Source organism: Danio aesculapii, chromosome 4 (assembly GCF_903798145.1).
Source record: "Danio aesculapii chromosome 4, fDanAes4.1, whole genome shotgun sequence".
In the NCBI taxonomy this organism is placed as follows: domain Eukaryota; kingdom Metazoa; phylum Chordata; class Actinopteri; order Cypriniformes; family Danionidae; genus Danio; species Danio aesculapii.
Genome location: NC_079438.1, coordinates 27,690,238 through 27,713,025, shown reverse-complemented (window position 1 = coordinate 27,713,025; position 22,788 = coordinate 27,690,238). Strand labels below are relative to the sequence as shown.

Below are 22,788 nucleotides of genomic sequence, written 5' to 3'. Positions count from 1 at the left end.
TTTATTATTTTAATAGTTAAGATCCTTCCATAGTTATCTTTAAATAAAACATCAAATGAGCATCCTATTCCTCTTCTAATTAATATTGCCATGCCTTTTTTCTTATTTGGGTCATTATTATACAATATTTCCCCGTCCCAACATTTTTTAAGTTCATTAATAATCGTTTCATTCCATCCAGTCTCTTGTATACATATTATATCACATTTTTCTGTTAAAGCAATTACATTTTCAAACTTCACTTTAGATGACAGCCCTCTTACGTTAATTGAAACCAAACATAAGTTGTTCATTAGAAATATAAAAGAAAACAAGCCATCCAAACAAAAGAAAATCCAAATTAAGCAAACCATCAATCATCTGTAGTCTTCTTTATCTAAAATCTTAGATCAGTTCTGTCAGTTTTTAGTTTTGCTTTTGCTTCTTTTCATAATTTCTGTTTCTTAAGCACTTGCTGAATATTTATTTGTACAGTTTTTCTGCGTCTTCTGTTTATGCTGTCTATTGTTCTGTCTTTAGTCCCAATATTTATTTCATCATTATCATCATCGCTTACCTCTTCCTCAATTCTGCTTTCTGTATTTTCACCCGCTGCTCCTTGTTCTTTTTCCATGTCCTGTCCATCGTCTTTCATTAGATGTTGTGCCTCAGTCTCTACTGTATCTCCTTCATCCTCTTCACTCATAGCCTGCTCCTCTTCTTGTTCATTCAAACCATCCACTGTTAAATCCTGTGGTTCCTCCTCACTTTCTTCATAGCTTGATTTCTCTATTGGTTTATGCATTTCCATAACTCCAGTCTCTTCCTCGTCCGATTCACATCTGCACCACAATGTTGTCTTTTTGCAGCCTTGGCACCGTGGGGCTTTACAGTCCCGCGCAAAATGCCCCTGCTCCAGACATTCTCTACACACAAATTGTGGGCAGTCTTTTGTTTCATGTTCAGTGCTTCCACATAATCTGCATGTTTTTATCTGCTGATCATGTATCACTCTAAAATATTTGGGTCCTTCCTCTGTATCAAATTTGACGTTGTAAGGAAGAGTCATGACTTCTTTCGGAAATTTCACCCTGATGAACCTTGTTCCATCAGCCACAGTTGTTCCTGGATGATATCTTCTTCTTAGTGGGAGAATTGGAGAAACTCCCCAGTCCACAAGCTTTTGGATGATTACACTATCTTGAATATAGTTGGGTAAATTTAAAAAAGAAACCATTCTCTCAGTTGCGCAGAGTTTTGATATCTCACAGAATTGTTGGTTGATCATGAGTCCATCCATTAAATGATCACAGTCTGTTTCATTTTCCATAGTGAGTTCATAGTCAAAATTAGATTTTTTTCTCAGTCCAAACAATTTTCCAACTCCAGTCTTTCCTTCCACAGCCTTTATAATCATAACTACTGTGATATTTCCAGGATCTTTCACAGTCATTGTCAAAGTTGTTTCTTTTTTATATTGTCTCTGAAATCTTGCTTGACTTTTCAGCTTGTTTATCATCTCATTTCTTTGACTTGTTTGTTGGGTGTTTTCCAAACGTTCAGCAATTGCTTTACCTTTTGTTTGTTGTATTTCTCCACTTCCTCCTCTACTTGTGTCTGATCTGTTTTTCCTCCTTCTTGCCACAACAGTTGCCCATGTGTCATTATTGTCAATGTCCTTGTTTGAATCTCCTGAATTGCTATCTTCAGGAGTAGCTTTGTCCGTGCTGCCATAGTCGATATTCAGTTCCTGTTCCTTTATCAAAGTGTCCATTCTTTCAAAAGGTTTTAACCCCAAACAGATAACACTGTCTGGGGTTTAACTAAAACTAAACAAAATTAATATAACTTATTTTAAGCAAAACAAGAAAAAAACAATAAAGAAAATCAAAATGGGAGAGCCTTTCTCTCCCTACTGCCACCTCACACTTCCTTAAACGCAGTGACTCAGTCAAACTCAAGGGGGCGTGCTCAGGGTGGTATGGCCGTAAGCGAGAGCAGCCGTCAAGAGTTAGCTATTTAAAAATAGGCGCAGCACCAGGAGCCGAGCGCAGCTCAGCTTGCATTGACACAGCACCGAGAGTAACAAGGCCCTTGTCCCCTCAATTGTTTAACTGTTTTTTGTTTTTTTTTCTGTTTCTGCTCCGGGGCACCAACAGCTCTTGCTAAGTTAAACCAGCCAAGTCACTGTACCCACTTTCCCCCGAATGGAATCAGGGGAAGTGGGTACACTGACTTGGCTGGTTCCAGAGTTCAGAGAGGAATTCAGAGGTTTTTTTTTATATATTTTGGGAAGTGTATTAGCTGCCAAATGAAGGAAGTTAAAAAGCTTACAGCACCTGGTATTCCCAGGCGGTCTCCCATCCAAGTACCAACCAGGCCCAACCCTGCTTTGCTTCCGAGTTCAGATGAGATATTTTAATTTTTTTAAAATTAAAATCAAATATTTACAGTTTTACAAAGAAATGATCACATCACACAAAAATCACATGATACTTACAACACTCATTATTAGACTTCATATTTTTCCCATAACCAACTTAAGATGTTGTCCTTGTATTCAACTATTACGTTCCCTTTTACCATTATTTCTATAAATACATCCTCCTTTTCTTGTACTATAAAATAGTTGAATATCAATTTTACAGCCATCTCCATTCTGTTTTTAAACATACGCCATATATCCACTCTCTTCCCATCATGTTTAGCCATATTTCTCCTTATCCAAATCACATACTTAGCAATTGTTATACATAGATTAAAAGCATACATACCACATTCATTTTGACCAAATAAATATTTTTTTTCCCAGTTCTTTTGTTCATCCACATATATGTCCCCTATTAACGATTTAGCAATTTTCTTAAATTTTTCCATAATTCCTCCAACTTTTCACAATAGAAGAACAAATGTAATAAACCTTCCCCTTCCTTCCTAAACACCTTACATATTATATCTTGTTCAATTGCCATTTTACACAATCTCATTTCTGTTAATATGCAATTATGTCTCAATAAATAATTACAATTTTGTAAAATTGGTTCCATATATTTCATTCTGACATTTCCCCATATTTCTTTTTCATTTAAATCCTCATATCTTTCCTTCCAGTAGTTGAATGCTATAGGTCTTATAAAAGCCTTTGATCTAAAAACAACATAAAAACTCTTAACTGTACATAAGCTCATATTGATCTTTTCTCCATTTTTTTTTCTTAAAATAGACCTCTGGTAATTCTTCCTTATCCCGCAACTCTTTTTTTTTTCAATTATTTCAATCCAATCTTTTGGTATTGCTTTTTTCAAATCATGATATTGTCTTTGTAATTTTGTTTTAGAAAGAACTGAAGTTTTTGCCAAGACTGCCCTCATAAGTGGCAGCTCCCATATGGTCTAGCGGTCAGGATTCCTGGTTTTCACCCAGGCGGCCCGGGTTCGACTCCCGGTATAGGAAGCCTTGAGTATTTTTTGCCACTGCCCTTTTTTTCCAGCAGTCGGACTGCAGCAACTTTAAGGGGGTGGGCTTGTGTTGGACTCTCGTAAGCCTTCGATGGCTCAGTTGGTAGAGCGGAGGACTGTAGGTGTGTTGTTGGCAATCCTTAGGTCGCTGGTTCGACTCCGGCTCGAAGGAGGTCTTTTGCTCTTTCATGCCTGTGCAGTTCGCATATATTTTCATAGCTCAAAAGTAAGTTCCCTGACCGGGAATCGAACCCGGCCGCGGCGGTGAGAGCGCCGAATCCTAACCACTAGACCACCAGGGAAGGTCTTGCAGAAGCTTGCCCTCAAGTCTAGCTGTGGGCCTCCACGCAAGTATGCTGCAGCTGCTCTGACAAAAATAAATCTAACGCTTGTAACCTCCTCCTGGAGAGGAGAAAGTCTCAGACCCTGGATCACAGTTCTTCTAGGGAGGGACTGTCACATGCACTGTAAGAGCATCCTATCGACACCACAACTTGCCATAATAATGAAGGACAGCATGTGTTGAACGAACTCCGTGTTGAATGAACTCTGTGTTGACTGAGCTGTGTCCTTATCACAAGCAACAAGATAAAGATGAAAAGATAAGCAGACAGGGCCAGTGGCGCAATGGATAACGCGTCTGACTACGGATCAGAAGATTCTAGGATTGACTCCTGGCTGGCTCGCTCTGGTCTTTTTGCTTTGATGTCAGCCAGTGCACTGCAGTCGCCTTTCGCCCCCACTGGAACTGTTCAGGTCCACTCTGGAGTGTGTTGAGTTTAAGAGGCCGCAATCACAGAGCCCGTGGGGTGCTCCCCTGGTTTCAAAGGCTGCCCCAACCGCTAGATTTTTATTAACGTCTACTACAGCTACACCAATCGTAAACCCAGCCTACTTGTTGCAAAAGTCCCTACCACTTAGAAGTCACCCAGCCAACTTGCAGCGTAATCTCTTCCACTTGTAAGTCTCTGAGCTGTAGCAATACCTAAGTGCTCTGATAAAACATGCATAAAAGAAACTATGGCTTTTAACCTCCTCTTGGAGAGAAGAGAGTCTCCGACCCTGGATCTCAAGGGTTCTATGGAGGGACTGTCAGGAATCCTGTAAGAGCATCCCATCCACACAACGTCTTGCTATAAAACAAAGCAGAATGTGTGGTGATGGAACTCCAGGTTGACAGAGCCTTGTCCTTGCTTCAAACAATGTGCTAACAAGGTGCTGAACGGAGTGCCAGTGGCACAAAGGATAACGCTTATGACTATGGATCAAAGGATTCTAGCTTAGCAATCGTAAACCCAGCCTACTTGCTGCAAAAGTCCCTACCAGGCCCAAACCTGTCTTTCTTTCGAGTTCAGATGAGATCAGGCATTGCCAGAGTGGTATGGCTGTAAGCGAGAGCAGCCGTCAAGAGTTAGCTATTTAAAAATAGGCGCAGCACCAGGAGCCGAGCGCAGCTCAGCTTGCATTGACACAGCACCGACAGAAACAAGGCCCTTGTCCCCTCAATTGTTTACCTGTTTTTTTTTTTTTTTTTTTCTGTTTCTGCTCCGGGGCACCGACAGCTCTTGCTAAGTTAAACCAGCCAAGTCACTGTACCTACTTTACCCCGAATGGAATCAGGGGAAGTGGGTACACTGACTTGGCTGGTTCCAGAGTTCAGAGAGGAATTCAGAGGTTTTTTTTTATATATATTGGGAAGTGTATTAGCTGCCAAATGAAGGAATTTAAAAAGCTTACAGCACCTGGTATTCCCAGGCGGTCTCCCATCCAAGTACCAACCAGGCCCAACCCTGCTTTGCTTCCGAGTTCAGATGAGATATTTTAATTTTTTTTAAATTAAAATCAAATATTTACAGTTTTACAAAGAAATGATCACATCACACAAAAATCACATGATACTTACAACACTCATTATTAGACTTCATATTTTTCCCATAACCAACTTAAGATGTTGTCCTTGTATTCAACTATTACGTTCCCTTTTACCATTATTTCTATAAATACATCCTCCTTTTCTTGTACTATAAAATAGTTGAATATCAATTTTACAGCCATCTCCATTCTGTTTTTAAACATACGCCATATATCCACTCTCTTCCCATCATGTTTAGCCATATTTCTCCTTATCCAAATCACATACTTAGCAATTGTTATACATAGATTAAAAGCATACATACCACATTCATTTTGACCAAATAAACGAAAACGGTTTTCTAAAAAAAAAAAAGAAAAAAAAAAAAGGTTAAGAATATTATTTTATTACAAAGTTTTGCAGGCTCTAGAGTGCCCTGATTTCTTAATGGTGTAACTAAAAATTCTATTCGAGGGGTAAAATTAAATGAATTTTCGATAAGTATCGTTAATAAAATATTTATAATATGAACTTGCTTTGTTATATCTTTACCTGCTTTGCGCACTTATGCGTGCTCTCTCACCAGCAGCAGTTGATTGACACACATTGCTTAAAGGCGCTACACACACAGCCCCACACCTTGGTATGGAGCGGCAAGTGCTGAAACACGCAATCAGTTTTATTTGTTGTCGATTTGCGTGTTGTTCCTTTTTTAAAGTGTCTTTTATTTTTTTAAATCTCTCAAATTAGGCTCTTTTAGGTTATTAGGAGATATTAGTTCAATTATGTGCCGTAGGCCATTGACCAACACCCCCTGCATACAGTTTAGGCTACACACTGCAGGTCTACAGTTCTGATGTGTTATGAATTGTTTTAGTTTTTATTGTAAAATATACATAATAATCCAGTACAAAGTAAAATAATATTTATTAATGGCCATTGGCAGCGTATAGCCGTTAAGCTTAAATAGTCGAAGTATGTTTTCATTAATATTAAAACAAATGACAAAATAGCCAACTTTTGATTTTATTGTTTCCGTGTATTTTTATCAAACAAAAAATGCAATTGTATTTTGGTTTTCATTTTATTAGAAATGTAATATTTAGGCAACACTACTTCTACATAACTGTAACACGGGGAGCGACAGAGACAACTGAGGTTTAGGATCCACGTGCAGGTTTATTCAAACTCAGGGAGGCAATGGTCAACACAGGTGCAAACAGATGTATGAAGGTAGTCCAGTATCGTAGTTAAACACAGGCGAGAGGTCGGTAGACAGGCGGCAGACAAGGAGAAAGGGAAACATGGCAAAGATCAAAACACAGAGAAACTAGACTAGGAAACCGCGTTGTAGTGTCACTATAAAGATAACAAGACTCGGCAAAGGCAGGGAGTGTGTGTGTTGTTTAAATAGTGTGTGTAATCAGTCTCTGACAATCCTCAGCTGGTGCAAATGTAATCAGTCAAAATGAGGAAGCATGTGTGTTTGTGAAAGGAGTGCATGTATGAAAATGTAGTCCATGAATGGCGGATTTGTAGTCCATAGGTTATTGTGAGGGTGAGTGCTTACCAGCGACCTCTGGTGGTTAGAGATCGCTGGTAATCATGACAATAACATTGGCTTTGATTGCGTTTTTAGAGATATCCTAGAGATCTTGCCATCATGGCTTCAGACTCAGGAGATGTTCTTGGAACGTCACACCGCATGCCCTCCAGAGGAGCTGTAGCCTTTTTTGCCCCCGGGAAGCATAAATGGCACGGAAGGCAATAAAGTACGCCGCCCAGTCACCTAAGTGCTCCCGTGTGCCAAAAGGTACCACCTTGCCCCGTGTGAGGCTCGAACTCACGACCTTCAGATTATGAGACTGACGCGCTGCCTATTGCGCCAACGAGGCGGACTGCTGGAGCTGGGCAAGCTGTGAAACACCAGCTTCCATGTAATGGTGCTGCGATGTGGCTCCTAGGAGACAGCTCCGGCTAAGTGTGCGTGTCAGGATGGCCGAGTGGTCTAAGGCGCTGCGTTCAGGTCGCAGTCTCCCCTGGAGGCGTGGGTTCGAATCCCACTTCTGACAAACCAAATCTTTGGCTGCGCGTTCAGGCTCAAGTATTTAACTCTCTGGCGCCATGTCCGAGTGATACAGTAACACTGACAAAGCGCCGCATCAATCTCTTTGCGTCACAGTTTACAAAGCATAGCAGTGGCCCTGGCAACCTTAATGGGCACTGTAGACTGCAAGTTTTGAGGCATTTGCGCAACATCAAGGCATTGTCTACTGCAACTCATGAAAAACATGTGAACAAAACAATGGACGTGGGCTTTAATGCAAGTGCATCGAAAGGGCATCAAAAGAATTGCCTTGGAATGCCATGTAGTGGAATGTCCTGAGATGCCGTTTATTTTTAAGGCAATGGGATTCGCAGGGCTTTTCGGCTAATTCTCTTACAACGTCAAGTCATGACATTTGACTCTTTGTGGGAAAGAGAAGAAAAAAAAACTGTGTCAGTCAATCAACACGTCTTTTTCAAGATGCTGTTCTGAATGTGCGTTTCTGGATGCGGTAGTTCCTATCTTCGGATGATGGGCACGAGAATCGCATCACAGGTCTGGGGGTCCAGCATGTCAATGCAGTGCCCACGGACAGCTCATGCTCTCACTGTGAGGACGTGGCTGTTGCACAGCTGAGATCTCAGGCTCAAGTATTTAACCCTCTGGCGCCATGTCCGAGTGATACAGTAACACTGACAAAGTGCCGCATCAATCTCTTTGCGCCACAATTTATGCAGCGTAGCAGTGGCCCTGGCAGCGTTAATGGGCATTGTAGACTGCAAGATTTGAGGCGATTGTGCAACATCAAGGCATTGTCCACAGCAACTCAGAAAAGCATGTGTTCAAAACAATGAACGTGGGCATTAAAGCAAGTGCACCGAAACGGGATCAAAAGAATTGTCTTGGTATGCCATGTAGTGGAATGTCCTGAGATGCCGTTTATTTTTAATTCAATGGGATTCGCAGGGCTTTTCGGCTAATCCTCTTACAACGTCAAGTCATGACATTTGACGGATCCACGTCAAACGTCAAGCGATAACGTGACAGGAATGGGAGCATCTTGCCATCATGGCTTCAGACTCAGGAGATGTTCTTGGATCGTCACGCCGCATGCCCTCCAGAGGAGCTGTAGCCTTTTTTGCCCCCGGGAAGCATAAACGGCACGGAAGGCAATAAAGTACGCCGCCCGGTCACCTAAGTGCTCCCGTTTGCCAAAAGGTACCACCTTGCCCCGTGTGAGGCTCGAACTCACGACCTTCAGATTATGAGACTGACGCGCTGCCTACTGCGCCAACGAGGTGGACTGCTGGAGTTGGGCAAGCTGTGAAGCACCAGCTTCCATGTCATGGTGCTGCAATGTGGCTCCTAGGAGACAGCTCCGGTTAAGTGTGCATGTCAGGATGGCCGAGCGGTCTAAGGCGCTGCGTTCAGGTCGCAGTCTCCCCTGGAGGCGTGGGTTCGAATCCCACTTCTGACAAACCAAATCTTTGGCTGTGCGTTCAGGCTCAAGTATTTAACTCTCTGGCGCCATGTCCGAGTGATACAGTAACACTGACAAAGCGCCGCATTAATCTCTTTGCGTCACAGTTTCCAAAGCATAGCAGTGGCCCTGGCAACCTTAATGGGCACTGTAGACTGCAAGTTTTGAGGCATTTGAGCAACATCAAGGCATTGTCTACAGCAACTCATGAAAAGCATGTGAACAAAACAATGGACGTGGGCTTTAATGCACGTGCATCGAAAGGGCATCAAAAGAATTGCCTTGGAATGCCATGCAGTGGAATGTCCTGAGATACCGTTTATTTTTAAGGCAATGGGATTCGCAGGGCTTTTCGGCTAATTCTCTTACAACGTCAAGTCATGACATTTGACTCTTTGTGGGAAAGAGAAGAAAAAAAGCCGTGTCAGTCAATCAACGCGTCTTTTTCAAGACGCTGTTCTGAATGTGCGTTTCTGGATGCGGTAGTTCCTATCTCCGGATGATGGGCACGAGTATCGCATCACAGGTCTGGGGGTCCAGCATGTCGATGCAGTGCCTGCGGACAGCTCATGCTCTCACTGTGAGGACGTGGCTGTTGCACAGCTGAGATCTCAGGCTCAAGTATTTAACCCTCTTGCGCCATGTCCGAGTGATACAGTAACACTGACAAAGTGCCGCATCAATCTCTTTGCGTCATAATTTACGCAGCGTAGCAGTGGCCCTGGCAGCGTTAATGGGCACTGTAGACTGCAAGATTTGAGGCAATTGTGCAACATCAAGGCATTGTCCACAGCAACTCGCAAAAGCATGTGTTCAAAACAATGGACGTGTGCTTTAAAGCAAGTGCACCGAAACGGGATCAAAAGAATTGTCCATGTAGTGGAATGTCCTGAGATGCCGTTTATTTTTAATTCAATGGGATTCGCAGGGCTTTTCGGCTAATCCTCTTACAACGTCAAGTCATGACATTTGATGGATTCACGTCAAAAAAGCATCTTGCCATCTTTGCTTCAGACTCAGGAGATGTTAAACATTTACTTACCTTACAGCACTTACCTTTTACCTCACAAATTAAGAGATTTGACAAGATACTTAGTTTGCAGATGGTAACCAAGTCAGCCACTGTGTGTTATGATGAAAATACGTTAGCACACTGTTATACATGAATAGCTTACTTATGTTAACACAAACGTGACAAGACATGACCATACATACAAAATCATAAAAATTTGTATTATTTACTTACCTTCCATAACATAGAGGCTGCGTGGCTACAGGACCTTCCTAAACCAGCTATGCACGAACATCCTGTAGTCTCCGCTGATCCCTGCTTACTAAGTAGCACCCACGCTGAGTGGCATGGACTGCTCGACTGGCTGGGGTGCACACGGCTGTGGCGCACACGACCCACTTTCCCACTATGCAAATATTGGTAGGCTTCGGTACTTTTATAATTCTTCATAGACGCTCCATCTACTCCTTGTGACAGGACAAAGTAATTAAAAATATCCCCGTAAGTTATCTCTGGCCTCTTTTTCATGTCGTCTACCCACAATAACGGTGAAGATGGATGGGGCAATATGAGACCATCTGATCGTTGTAGCGAGGTTTCACCGTACTCCCAGCTCAAAACATTAACTGAACTAACATTAAATGTCATTTTTCTAAAATTACAGCTAACTATACACTATGTAAAAACTTTTGAAACTATCATCTGATGTACTGTGTCAGCGTACCGGAAGTTGGATGACAAAATGCGGAAGAGCGAAGAATTAAAAGTGGGCGGGGTGGAATAAGGTGAATATGCTTGGTTTGTTTTTATTATGCTTGGCATCACTTCCTTAAGTCTGTTTGCTAAAACTTTTGCTAAAATCTTCAAATCAGTATTGAGCATTGTTATAGGTCCATAATTTTTTTAATCTACTTTATCCCCCTTTCCTTTGTATATCACCTTCATTAAGCCCATCCCCATTCTTTTATTTACCCCACCATTCTCAAAAATCTCATCATATACTTCCTTTAAAATACTAGATAAAATATCTTTAAAAACAATATAAAATTCACTTCCCAACCCATCAATTCCTGGACTTTTCTTTTTGTTCAATTCACTAATTGCTCTTTTTATTTCTTCTTCTCTTACCTCCTTGTCACATTCTCTTTTTTCCTCTTCTTCTACTCTTGATTTGATTAGCTTTAACAATTCCCTTTTCTCTTTTTCTTTTACTCCCTCTGTGCAAAACAATTTCTCATAATATGATCTTATTTCTTCCAAAATCTCCTCATTTTCTTCTACTATGTTCCCATTTCTGCTCCTTATTTCTTTAATCATTTCTGCCTCCCTCTTGTCTTCTCTAGATCAAAGAAAAATTTAGTGCACTTTTCCCCCTCCACTGTAAATTTAGCTTTGCTTCTTAATCTTGCACCTTCAAATTTCTCCTCCTCCATTTCTTTCAGTCTTCCTTCTAGTTCTTTTATCTTTTGTATATCTTTTCCATTCTCATTTTTCAATTCGTTTTCTAGTTTTTCTTTCAGCTCTTTTTCCTTCTATTTTTTTACAATTTTGTAACTGTCTACAGTATTTTATAGTTAACTTTTTAACTAAATGTTTCACATTCTCCCACCACATTCTTTTGTCCTCATTATAAATTTCATTCCCTTTTTCCTTTTGAATAATTTCCTTTATACTTAAAACATAGTCTTCATTCTTTAAAACCGCTGTGTTTAAAACCCATACCCCTGGCCCTCTTTTCACATTACTCCAGTCTAAATTCATAAAAATTGGCTTATGGTCACTCAGACTTGTTTCTTCATATTTGATCTTGCTTATGAACTCTTCAACATTCCTTGTGCATAAAATAAAATCAATTTCCCTTTTGACAAAAAAAATTCCCCACTAACTGTCTTCTTGAGTACTCTTCTGTCTGTTCATTCCTTTCTCTCCACACATCAATTAAATTCATTTCCTCCATCAATATTTTCAGTTCTTTTCTTCCTTTATCTGTTTTAAAAAACCATTCCCTCAGCCATTTCTAATTTACTAAAAACAGTGTTAAAATCCCCCATGATAATAACTCTTTCATATTTCTTTAAATAATCTCTTAGTACATTAAAATACTCTTTCTTTCTGTTCTCCTCTGTTGGGGCATGAACGTTCACCATAATTACTTTTTTCTTCTCATACTCCATTTCACATATCATACACTTCCCCTCTTTGTCATTATAGATTGTTTTACATAAAACCCCACTGTTTTCTTTTATTAAAATTGCAATTCCTCTCCCTAGCCTCCCATCCCCATTATTGTATAAAATCTCCCCACTCCACCTTTTTCTTATTTCCTTCATGTATTCTTCCTTCCAGTTTGTCTCTTGTAATAAAATCACATCTTCTCGTTTACACATTTCTTTCACTTTTCCAAATTTTCTGATGTCTAAAAGCCCTCTTGCATTAAAAGACACAATTCCTAAAACCATAAATAAGATAAAAACATTCATAAAAACCATCATCTCAGTCCATCTCTTCCAAGCCCTTTAGCAACTCATACTTATTTGCGCATTCGATTTCTTCATCTTTTAGCAGTTTTTTCCTAGCAGTCTCTAAATTAGGTTTTATCTTTATCGATCGTCTTCTTTTTGATGATTTCCCCTGTGTCTCTTTGTTTCCCTCCTTTTGTAAATGTTCCTCTAACTCGTCTTGCTCCTCATTACTTTGGTCTTTTGTCTCCACTGTGTCCAATGCCTTTTGAAAACTGTCTGTCATGTCCATTTGTGTCCAAAATATGTCTTCCTGTTGTTCTTGTTGTAAGTCTTTATTATTCGAATTTCTCAATTCTGCTGCTTCCAAAACATTCCTTAAACTGTCAGTCATATCCATTTGTGTCCATGTTGTCCCTTCCTGTTCAGTGACACTGTCCTTTCCATTAGCCTCATTCTCTTGTAGTTTTTCTCTTTTAGATTCTGTTCTTCTGTCTTGTGTTGTTGTTTTGTCCTCTGACTGTATATTGTCTCCTTCATACATCTGTCTGTCTACCCGCTGCTCTACTTCCTACTCCTCTTCCCCCATCCAACATTCACATTTATTTAAAACCTTATTACAATCCGGGCACTTCACCGCATCGCAATCCCTTGCGAAATGCCCCCTTTCCTCGCACTTAAAACACTTAAAATCTGGACAGTCTTTCACCACATGATCTGGGCTCATGCACAGCCTGCAAGTTTTCACCTGATGGCAGTGCATCACCCTAAAGTATTGTGGTCCTTCTGCTATCTCTATTCTTGTGCTGTACGGGAGGGACGCCACTTCTTTGGGGAATCTGGTTTTAACAAACCTCGTCCCATCTTCAATATCTGTGCCCGGATAAAACCTTCTTTTAATTTTTGAAATGGGACAAACTCCCCAATGATCCAATTTGTCTAAAATATCTATGTCAGCAACATAGACAGGCAGATGCATGAAGGAGACAACATAATCTCGATTTTGTAGCCTCTTTACTGTACAGTTTATCCCTTTAATAGTCAATCCGTCTGTTAACACATCAGCATCTTCCTCTCTTTCAAGTGTTCTTCATATTCCTTGTTTTGTTTTGGTCTTACAGCCAAAATCTTTCCATCCCCAATCCTCTCCGTCATTGCTTTAATTAAATCCATTGCTCTCACCTCAGTTGTTTGTCCTATATCCACTGTTACAGTTGCTTCTTTTAATTAAATCCTTTTCTGTGCTTCCTTCTCCGATCGGTTTGTTTCTCGTTGTCGTCTGTCCAGTCCATTGTCATTTGCCTTCTCAAATCCGTCCGCCATTGCCAGGTCTGTCACCGTAGATCCGTCCATTGCAAAAAAATAGGAATAAAAAACACTTCTCCCGAACAGCTCACGCTGCTGGGAGGATAAACTAAACAAACTCAAAAAAAGTTTAACAAAAATGTATTTGAGTCAAAAATGAAACTAAACAGAAGAAAATGTGGTGAGCCTCTCTCACCAACTGCAGCCAAACACTTCCTGGAATGTACCACTATCACACATGCACAGGGGGGTATGGCCGTAAGCGAGAGCAGCCGTCAAGAGTTGGCTATTTAAAAATAGGCGCAGCACCAGGAGCTGAGCGCCGCTCAGCTTGCCTTGTCACAGCGCTGACAGAAACAACGCCCTTGGCCCCTCAATAGTTTACCTCTTTTTTTAAAATTAATTAATTAATTAAATTATTTTTTTTGCCAAATGAAGGAATTCACAAAGCTTTGTCTTCCATCCAAGTACTAACCAGGCCCAACCCTGCTTAGCTTCCGAGTTCAGATGAGATCAGGCATTGCCAGGGTGGTATGGCCGTAAAGGAGAGCAGCCGTCAAAAGTTGGCTATTTAAAAATAGGTGCAGCACCAGGAGCCGAACGCCGCTCAGCTTGCCTTGACACAGCACCGACAGAAACAACGCCCTTGGCCCCTCAATAGTTTACCTCTTTTTTTTTTTGCCAAATGAAGGAATTCAAAAGCTTACAGCACCTGGTATTCCCAGGTGGTCGTCCCATCCAAGTACTAACCAGGCCCAACCCTGCTTTGCTTCTGAGTTCAGATGAGATCAGGCACTGCCAGGGTGGTATGGCCATAAGCGAAAGCAGCTGTCAAGAGTTAGCTATTTAAAAATAGGCGCAGCACCAGGAGCCGAGCGCAGCTCAGCTTGCGTTGACACAGCACCGACAGAAACAACGCTCTTGTCCCCTCAAGTGTTTACATATTTTTTTTTCCTGTTTCTGCTCCGGGGCACCAGCAGCAGAAAAGACACCAGCAGCAGAGCTGTGACATGGGAAGTATATTCGCTGCCAAATTAAGGAATTCAAAATGCTTACAGCACCTGGTATTCCCAGGCGGTCTCCCATCCAAGTACTAACCAGGCCCAACCCTACTTAGCTTCTGAGTTCAGATGAGATCAGGCACTGCCAGGGTGGTCTGGCCATAAGCGAAAGCAGCCATCAAGAGTTAGCTATTTAAAAATAGGGGCAGCACCAGTAACCACTCGGCCACGACTACGAAGCTTGACCTTTCCATTGTGCTCTTGCCTGGCGAATTGGTCGTGCTGCCCGATGACATGTAGAGCAAGCAAGAGCTTACCAGCAATAGATGTCGCTTGTAGGGATGGTATACAGTTTTACCCAAAGAATGACCAGTCTGTCAGATGAAGAAGAGCCGGAGTCAGATATTTAAATAAATAAATAAATAAAGTTTACTGAAGATAGTTTGCAGTTTCATCAGCAGAAGCCAGCCTCAACCCTCGCCATGAGTTCCTAGGCCGCTCTGCTTACAATCACAAATCAATAACAATTATACTCTCACATAAGGTCATTAACTGCGTCACGCATATAGGTGTTCTAACCTGATTGGATAAAACACAGATAGACTGGGAAAATTTCCATGTGGGGTTTTCCATACAATTCTGAACAATATCTCAAGCATAAATGTCAGACATCCACTAGACTGTTTAGAGCTGACTCCAGACCTGTGAAACGGATCCACAATCAAATAGAACACACACACTTAAAGTATAATCTGTTTCTTATCATCCTTACTACACAAAGTCTATCTTGAATAAAAAGTAAAATCACTTTAAAAGAATTAACCGTAAAAACAGCAAAATCACTTAAGACATTTTAGATAGTATTAACTCATAGAATTAACAATGGAGACAGTTGCTTCCAGTCCTCAGCTCCACTCAAGGTCTCCGTGACCTCTGACCTAGCTTGGTGGCTCCTGAAAAAGTTATAAAGAGACAGGCAGACGCACTGAACATTCTTATATTAAGCAATGTGTTAACATATTCATTAGTTAAAATCAATTCAAAGTTAATTACTCATTCAAATAATCCAATATTTATATAAAAATAATGAGAAACAAGATGATGAGGAAAGGATAAACGTTGATTCATGCTGAGATGGATAGGAAGGTATAAATCCGAATCCTCCACACTCTACAAAAGTTGGCTTACACGCCCAAACAGGGACTTGAACCCTGGAATGTCAGATGAAAAGTCTGACGCTCTACCGACTGAGTTATCCGGGATCACTGGGGCGTTAGCTAAGATTTAAGCGCTTGTGACGTGTCAGAGTTGCAGCGTGCACTAAAATGTGGGCTGTACAAAACAGGTGGCAAGAGGAGGGGCGTGATGCCAACGTCACCGTAAGGAACCCTGCCGTGACCTGGACTCGAAGCGGGGTTGCTGCGGCCGCAATGCAGAGTACTAACCACAATACGGTCACAACAAGTTACTGGACAGCCATTGTGGCCCCTGTGTGGTATGTTCCTCCCAGTGATTTGCCCCTTTCTGTTCAGTGAGCACGCACTTGTTTTTCTCCTCCTACCAGCACAACCCTTTTCCCAAGAAACACTAGAATTGCAAACAATTGATGACTGTTGCAGTTTTAAAAAGGAACAGAACATGAACAACAGGACTCAAACCTGCACAAGGAGACCCCAATGGATTTCTAATCCATCACCTTAACCACTCGGCCAAGGACAGGTCAAAAGGGATTACAAAGGTGGGCAAAAAAGAAAAAATGAGAGAAAAACAAAGGGGGGGGGGGGGGTATGAGGAAAAAATAGAGGGAAATGTAAAAAATTATAAAACAACAACAAAGGGAATGTAAGTGTGTAAATTTGAATGTAAATGTGAAGTTCTGATTTATTTGAATTGTTTTTTTCACATTTTCACTTATTTTAACCTACAAAATTTTTTAAATCTATTATTACTTAATTTACCTCTTCACAAACAAGCTCGTTCACTTTTTTTTTTTAATAAAACATACAAGGTTATGATACATATTATAATAACATTTATATTATTATTAATCTAATATATATGTATGTATAAAGTATAATATTAAGAACAGAATTTGAATAATATATAAAACTAAAACAAATGAATTAAACATGACCTTTAGAAATGTAAACAAATTAAATAATTACATAATAATGATTATTATTATAACTTTGATAATTGTAAATTTACTCAATATACTACTACTCATAATAATTTGGTAATGCATTTTTTAATGTTTACCTAATAATAAAACAAACTTATATTTTATTAGGACAAATACAAACTTAAGAAACTATAACATTATTATTATTAACTATAACTATAAATAACTACACAACTACAGTTAAAATTTAAATAAAAACATTATTTTTTTAAAGATATATAAGTAAAAAAAAATAAATAATGAATATATATATATAAATATGAAAATATATATACATCCCTGAGGCGGTGGTGGAGGCAGGGGCATAGCGGACATTTTAAAAGTGGGGGGTACGGCTGTATGAGATCATACGTTCATATAATTATTAATCACCTGTTTCTAAATCGTCTGTCTCTAAAAGTGAGGGGGGAAAAAAAACAACAAAACATTAAGTTTGAAGAGAGCACAACTACTCTTTATGCAAGTGTACAGAATGGTTAAGTATATACTACAAAGCAATGAAAAAAGAAACTATATATAAAAAAATGTCAGGAAATTATTTAAAGAAATATAAAGCATGCAGTTTGCAGTGTAATTTAAGAGACAGAAAAGAAGCGCTGGCTTTAGATACAAGATGAGCCATCTGTTATACATTACTGTTAATGATGTTCATAATTCTGTTAAAACTAAATTTGCAATGTCTCAACTCACCAGTGAGAATCAAAAATCAAGAGGTGATTAATATTACAGCAATAAGGTACTGTAAGCAGTAACAGTTCTGTGTAAAGCTGTTGTGAAAAAACGGTGCACTTTATTGCAACTAATATAAAAACTAATTCAGAAATATGAGTAGTTAGTTTCATATTTGCTTCTGAAGAGCAGTCGTTCATAGTAATATGCTACTTAAGTGATTGTAAGAAGCCCAACTTACCATGATGACACTGTAGTAGTGTTGACTGTAACTAGCACCAAGTTGGTCTTGTCCAGGATCTCTCTGCAGTCCTCAACCAGCTGCTTAATGTGACTGTACATCATCACAATTGCTTGAGGAATGGGTAAGATTTTGCCCTTTTGGTCTTTGGGCCTGTTTCTTGCTTCCCTGAACTCCTTCAAAAGCTTCAGCGTCACACATTCTGAAACCCTGTTGACATTACGTCTCTGGGCAGCCTGGCCATGAATCATGAACAGTCAGTGGATATAAAAATGCTTTGAATAAATTATGGATGATCTGTATTTAATGTCTCATTATAGTTTTTTTAGACATATAGATAAAATTTTTACATAGGCAGCATCAAAAGACTAATGTCAAATTGTTGACCAAGGGCTAAGCCACTGCGCTTCCAAGAAGCTCTCCAAGGACCTTCCAAGACCTTTTTCTTATTCTTAAGTGAATACTTGGAGGGGGACTGGTCAATGGCATCCAAACATGAATACAACCTAAAGATCTCTGCTATCTCGTCGGTAGATAAAGCAGTGATAGTGCGGTTGAGGCTGACGAGATACCCGGCCAAGTTGTCCACTGCATCCCATCCAGAAACACCCCTTAAGTCACATCTACTGTCCTGGGCCTCAAAGACAGCTACTGGAGGGTCAGGATCACCAGCTGCAAGGTCAGCTGCATGGCACACAGTTGTGTCAATTTCACTGTCATCTTCAGGCTCCTCTGCAGGAATTTCAGGCAGGTCATTTTGATGTGAAGTCAACTGGTCTCCTCTATTGGACTGAGCTAACAAGTACTCCACTGCAATGCGCTCACCTGCAATATTTTTAACATATTTTTAACACAGGAGACAGAGAGAGCAATAATCCAACGCTTTGTCCTGAGACATACTCTTACCAGTGGGTTTTCCTGGAGGGGTGAATTCTGGCATCAAAGCCCTACCAAGGACTCGTTGGCTTATGCTATTTAAATAAGACATTAAACACACATCAAATGTCCTGATGTTTGAGGTCCTCGCCACAGACACAGCTTCTTTTCTCCAGCTCATGTTCAATCTCGAGGACCCCTCTAACATGTACATTTGAGTGTGCATGGCATTGCATCTCCATCCTAGGAATTAAAAAAATCAGTTAACAGTTATTTTAAACTGAGAAAACTAAAATTTTATGACAGTAATAGAACAGTAACATAAAATACAGAGACAACTATGGTTGTAAATTCCATGATAACAACTTAAATCAATAAATTTAATAAAAAGAAGCCAAATCCAGATAGTGGCCAGGGTACGACTATAATGCTGAAACAATAGCAGTAGTTCACTTATTTGCTAATAAGCTTCAAAATATACAGAACATATTGCAATTTAACACTCAAAATTTACCAGGAATGAAGGCACAATGATGGCGTGAAAACTTTCCAGTGAGGATGACCCCCTGCCACATCTAAGCACATTTAGGACTTACCACCCTTCTGGAGTGTCCCTGTCTTTGTGTGTAACTCCACATGGGGAGGGTCCTGGATGCACTCCAGGTGTTTTTGGTGTGTCTCCCAGACATGGTCCATACTCTCAGGGTTAACCAGATAAAGCCCCGTGGTGTCAGTAAGCTCCCACACTGATTCCAGCAGCCCTGAAATCATGGCCTGAATTTCCTCAGTCTTGCGTGTTCGCCGCCTACAATGCTTTGAGATTTCACCTGGGCTGATGCTGGCCATAAGCTGTGCCTCAGTAGGAGTCTGTCCTCCATGGCTACTCTTCCACTCCCCTCTTTTGGCTGCCTTAAGTTCTTTGAACAAAAAATACTATAGAGAGGGTGGTGCTTTGTAGTAAAGCCACAGTTGAATCTTCTCATAAAATGGAAGATATCTAGCCCAACAATAGACTTCCATGGCCGGAAAAGATTTAGCGCCAGAGGTGCACCTGTGGAAAAAATAATTGTTAGAGGGAAAATATAAAATAAAAAATCATGCATTTGATTTGATTTCAATTCACAATTCATTTTCATTTACAATTTAAAAATAATTACAAACTAGATATTAAAGTTTGAGGACAAACTTTATGGTGGCTTGAAAAGCCGAGTCTGAATTAGCATGTTACTAGCATGAATTAGCAAGTAACTAGCATGATTCTAACATAAATTAGCATGTAACTAGCATGATTCTAGCATGAATTAGCATGTTACTAGCATGAATTAGCATGTTACTAGCATGATTCTAGCATGGATTAGCATGTAACTAGCATGATTCTAGCATGAATTAGCATGTTACTAGCATGTTTCTAGCATGAATTAGCATGTTATTAGCATGATTCTAGCATGAATTAGCATGTTACTAGCATGTTTCTAGCATGAATTAGCATGTTATTAGCATGATTCTAGCATGAATTAGCATGTTACTAGCATGATTCTAGCATGAATTAGCATGTTACTAGCATGTTTCTAGCATGAATTAGCATGTTATTAGCATGATTCTAGCATGAATTAGCATGTTTCTAGCATGAATTAGCATGCTATTAGCATGATTCTAGCATGAATTAGCATGTTACTAGCATGATTCTAGCATGAATTAGCATGTTTCTAGCATGAATTAGCATGCTATTAGCATGATTCTAGCATGAATTAGCATGTTACTAGCATGATTCTAGCATGAATTAGCATGTTTCTAGCATGAATTAGCATGTTACTAGCATGATTCTAGCATGAATTAGCATGTTACTAGCATGATTCTAGCATGAATTAGCATGTAACTTGCATGATTCTAGCATGAATTAGCATGTTACTAGCATGATTCTAGCATGAATTAGCATGTTACTAGCATGATTCTAGCATGAATTAGCATGTTACTAGCATGATTCTAGCATGGATTAGCATGTAACTAGCATGATTCTAGCATGAATTAGCATGTTACTAGCATGTTTCTAGCATGAATTAGCATGTTATTAGCATGATTCTAGCATGAATTAGCATGTTACTAGCATGATTCTAGCATGAATTAGCATGTTACTAGCATGTTTCTAGCATGAATTAGCATGTTACTAGCATGATTCTAGCATGAATTAGCATGTTACTAGCATGATTCTAGCATGAATTAGCATGTTACTAGCATGTTTCTAGCATTAATTAGCATGTTACTAGCATGTTTCTAGCATGAATTAGCATGTTATTAGCATGATTCTAGCATGAATTAGCATGTTTCTAGCATGAATTAGCATGTTACTAGCATGATTCTAGCATGAATTAGCATGTTACTAGCATGATTCTAGCATGAATTAGCATGTTACTAGCATGATTCTAGCATGAATTAGCATGTTATTAGCATGATTCTAGCATGAATTAGCATGTTACTAGCATGATTCTAGCATGTTACTAGCATGTTTCTAGCATGTTTCTAGCATGAATTAGCATGTTATTAGCATGTTTCTAGCATGAATTAGCATGTTGTTAGCATGATTCTAGCATGAATTAGCATGTTTCTAGCATGAATTAGCATGTAACTAGCATGATTCTAGCATTAATTAGCATGTAACTAGCATGTTACTAGCATGATTCTAGCATGAGTCAGCTTGTTTCTAGCATGAATTAGCATGTTGTTAGCATGATTCTAGCATGAATTAGCATGTTACTAGCATGACTAGCATGTCACTATCGTGTTGCTAGCACCTTTCTAGCAAGATTAGCATGTCAGTAGGATGTTAAAACTGTTAGCGTGTGTTAGAATAGCTAGTCACAGTCTCTGGGACAGTTGCTAGGGTGCTGAAATTGGTTGCTAGGGAGTGGCTAGTAAGTTTAAAGGTAATCAGTGATTGGCTGCTGGCTAGACTGAGTTGAATGAGGCCAGACTCTAGTCTGTAGGACAGTCTGATGCAGAGTTATGAGCTCACAAAGGTTGATCCAATGTTAAGTAAATGGGAGTCTTTTACAATGGAAGTCTATGGGACAGTTGCTAGGGTGCTGTAAGTGGTTGCTAGGGAGTGGCTAGTAAGTTAGGAAGTCATCAGTTATTGGCTGCTGGCTAGACTGAGTTAAATGAGTCCAGTTAGAAGTCTGTAGGACAGTCTGATGCAGAGTTATGAGCTCACAAAGTTTGACCCAATGTTAAGTCAATGGGACTTTTGGGTTTTTTCTGGGTCGTTTTTTCGGAAAACCCAAAGTCGGATCAGTTAGAAAAGATATAGCAACCCGAGTCAGACCAGTTTGAAGGTTTGACGAAAGTTTGAAGTATGTAGCTTGAAAGGCCTAGGAGGAGATACACTTAGAAATTAGTCTCAGAAGAATAAGAAGAAGAAGAAGAAGAAGAAGAAGAAGAAGAATAATAATAAGTTTAAGATAGATAACAGTATGCTGGCTTTTCAAGCCACCATAATAAAGACACATTTATCAAGATGATTACACAAAAACTTAATTTAATCTTTAACTTAATGTAAAAATTCAGATAAGAAAAGAAACTGCATTTTGTTGTTGATGTTGTTGTTCAGATATTTATTTATTTTTAAACGTAAAAAGTCAAATGTTTTAAATGCAATTATAATTATAATATTTATAGTTAAGTACAATAATGGTGGGGTCAGTATTTATTAATTAAATCCCATTAATTAATAATAAAATTATTATTATTAGTCTCCACTTTCCTTCCTAATCTGCAACTGCCTCTCTGGCTATACCACTAACTGTGCCCTCTCTCTCTCTCTCTCTCTCTCAAAAAAAATAAAAAATAAATAAAAATTTTTTACTAATGCTTTGCTTCTTAGACTTTACACACCTGAAACTTGTCTATAGCACTTGTTCACTGCTGCTCTTATAGTTGTGTAAATTGCTTCCTTGTCCTCATTTGTAAGTCGCTTTGGATAAAAGCGTCTGCTAAATGACTAAATGTAAATGTAAATGTAATTAATAATTATTTTTCATCATCATTAGGGAAAGGATTCATTTTTAAGATTTTAAAGATTTAAAAATTTTTGTCAAATGCACTGCACATTTAATAAGATTTCAGCTGACTGACTGCAGCAATCCCGGTCAACATAGATGACCTCAGGCTCTGGCTCCCCAGCATTCTGGTAGCGTCTGATGATGCCCTGGCACACCTCCTCCAGTCCTGCAC

General features: G+C 39.6%; 9 non-coding genes across 9 annotated transcripts; 4 read left to right on the top strand and 5 right to left on the bottom strand.

The window, feature by feature from the left end:
• Window positions 1-3,360: 3,360 nt before the first annotated feature.
• trnae-uuc (transfer RNA glutamic acid (anticodon UUC)) lies at window positions 3,361-3,432 on the top strand. The gene has a single exon. It is a non-coding gene; the product is annotated as a tRNA-Glu (tRNA).
• Window positions 3,433-3,522: 90 nt separating this feature from the next.
• trnay-gua (transfer RNA tyrosine (anticodon GUA)) lies at window positions 3,523-3,609 on the top strand. The gene is given in 2 exon segments: window positions 3,523-3,559; window positions 3,574-3,609. It is a non-coding gene; the product is annotated as a tRNA-Tyr (tRNA).
• Window positions 3,610-3,668: 59 nt separating this feature from the next.
• trnae-cuc (transfer RNA glutamic acid (anticodon CUC)) lies at window positions 3,669-3,739 on the bottom strand. Its single transcript has one exon. It is a non-coding gene; the product is annotated as a tRNA-Glu (tRNA).
• A 3,372-nt stretch (window positions 3,740-7,111) lies between these two features.
• On the bottom strand, window positions 7,112-7,184 carry trnam-cau (transfer RNA methionine (anticodon CAU)). The gene has a single exon. It is a non-coding gene; the product is annotated as a tRNA-Met (tRNA).
• A 94-nt stretch (window positions 7,185-7,278) lies between these two features.
• Window positions 7,279-7,361, top strand: trnal-cag (transfer RNA leucine (anticodon CAG)). The gene has a single exon. It is a non-coding gene; the product is annotated as a tRNA-Leu (tRNA).
• Window positions 7,362-8,563: 1,202 nt separating this feature from the next.
• trnam-cau (transfer RNA methionine (anticodon CAU)) lies at window positions 8,564-8,636 on the bottom strand. Its single transcript has one exon. It is a non-coding gene; the product is annotated as a tRNA-Met (tRNA).
• Window positions 8,637-8,730: 94 nt separating this feature from the next.
• On the top strand, window positions 8,731-8,813 carry trnal-cag (transfer RNA leucine (anticodon CAG)). The gene has a single exon. It is a non-coding gene; the product is annotated as a tRNA-Leu (tRNA).
• Window positions 8,814-14,292: 5,479 nt separating this feature from the next.
• On the bottom strand, window positions 14,293-14,412 carry LOC130223976 (5S ribosomal RNA). The gene has a single exon (XR_008837082.1). It is a non-coding gene; the product is annotated as a 5S ribosomal RNA (ribosomal RNA).
• Window positions 14,413-14,641: 229 nt separating this feature from the next.
• On the bottom strand, window positions 14,642-14,760 carry LOC130223897 (5S ribosomal RNA). Its single transcript, XR_008837007.1, has one exon. It is a non-coding gene; the product is annotated as a 5S ribosomal RNA (ribosomal RNA).
• Between the last annotated feature and the right edge of the window lie 8,028 nt (window positions 14,761-22,788).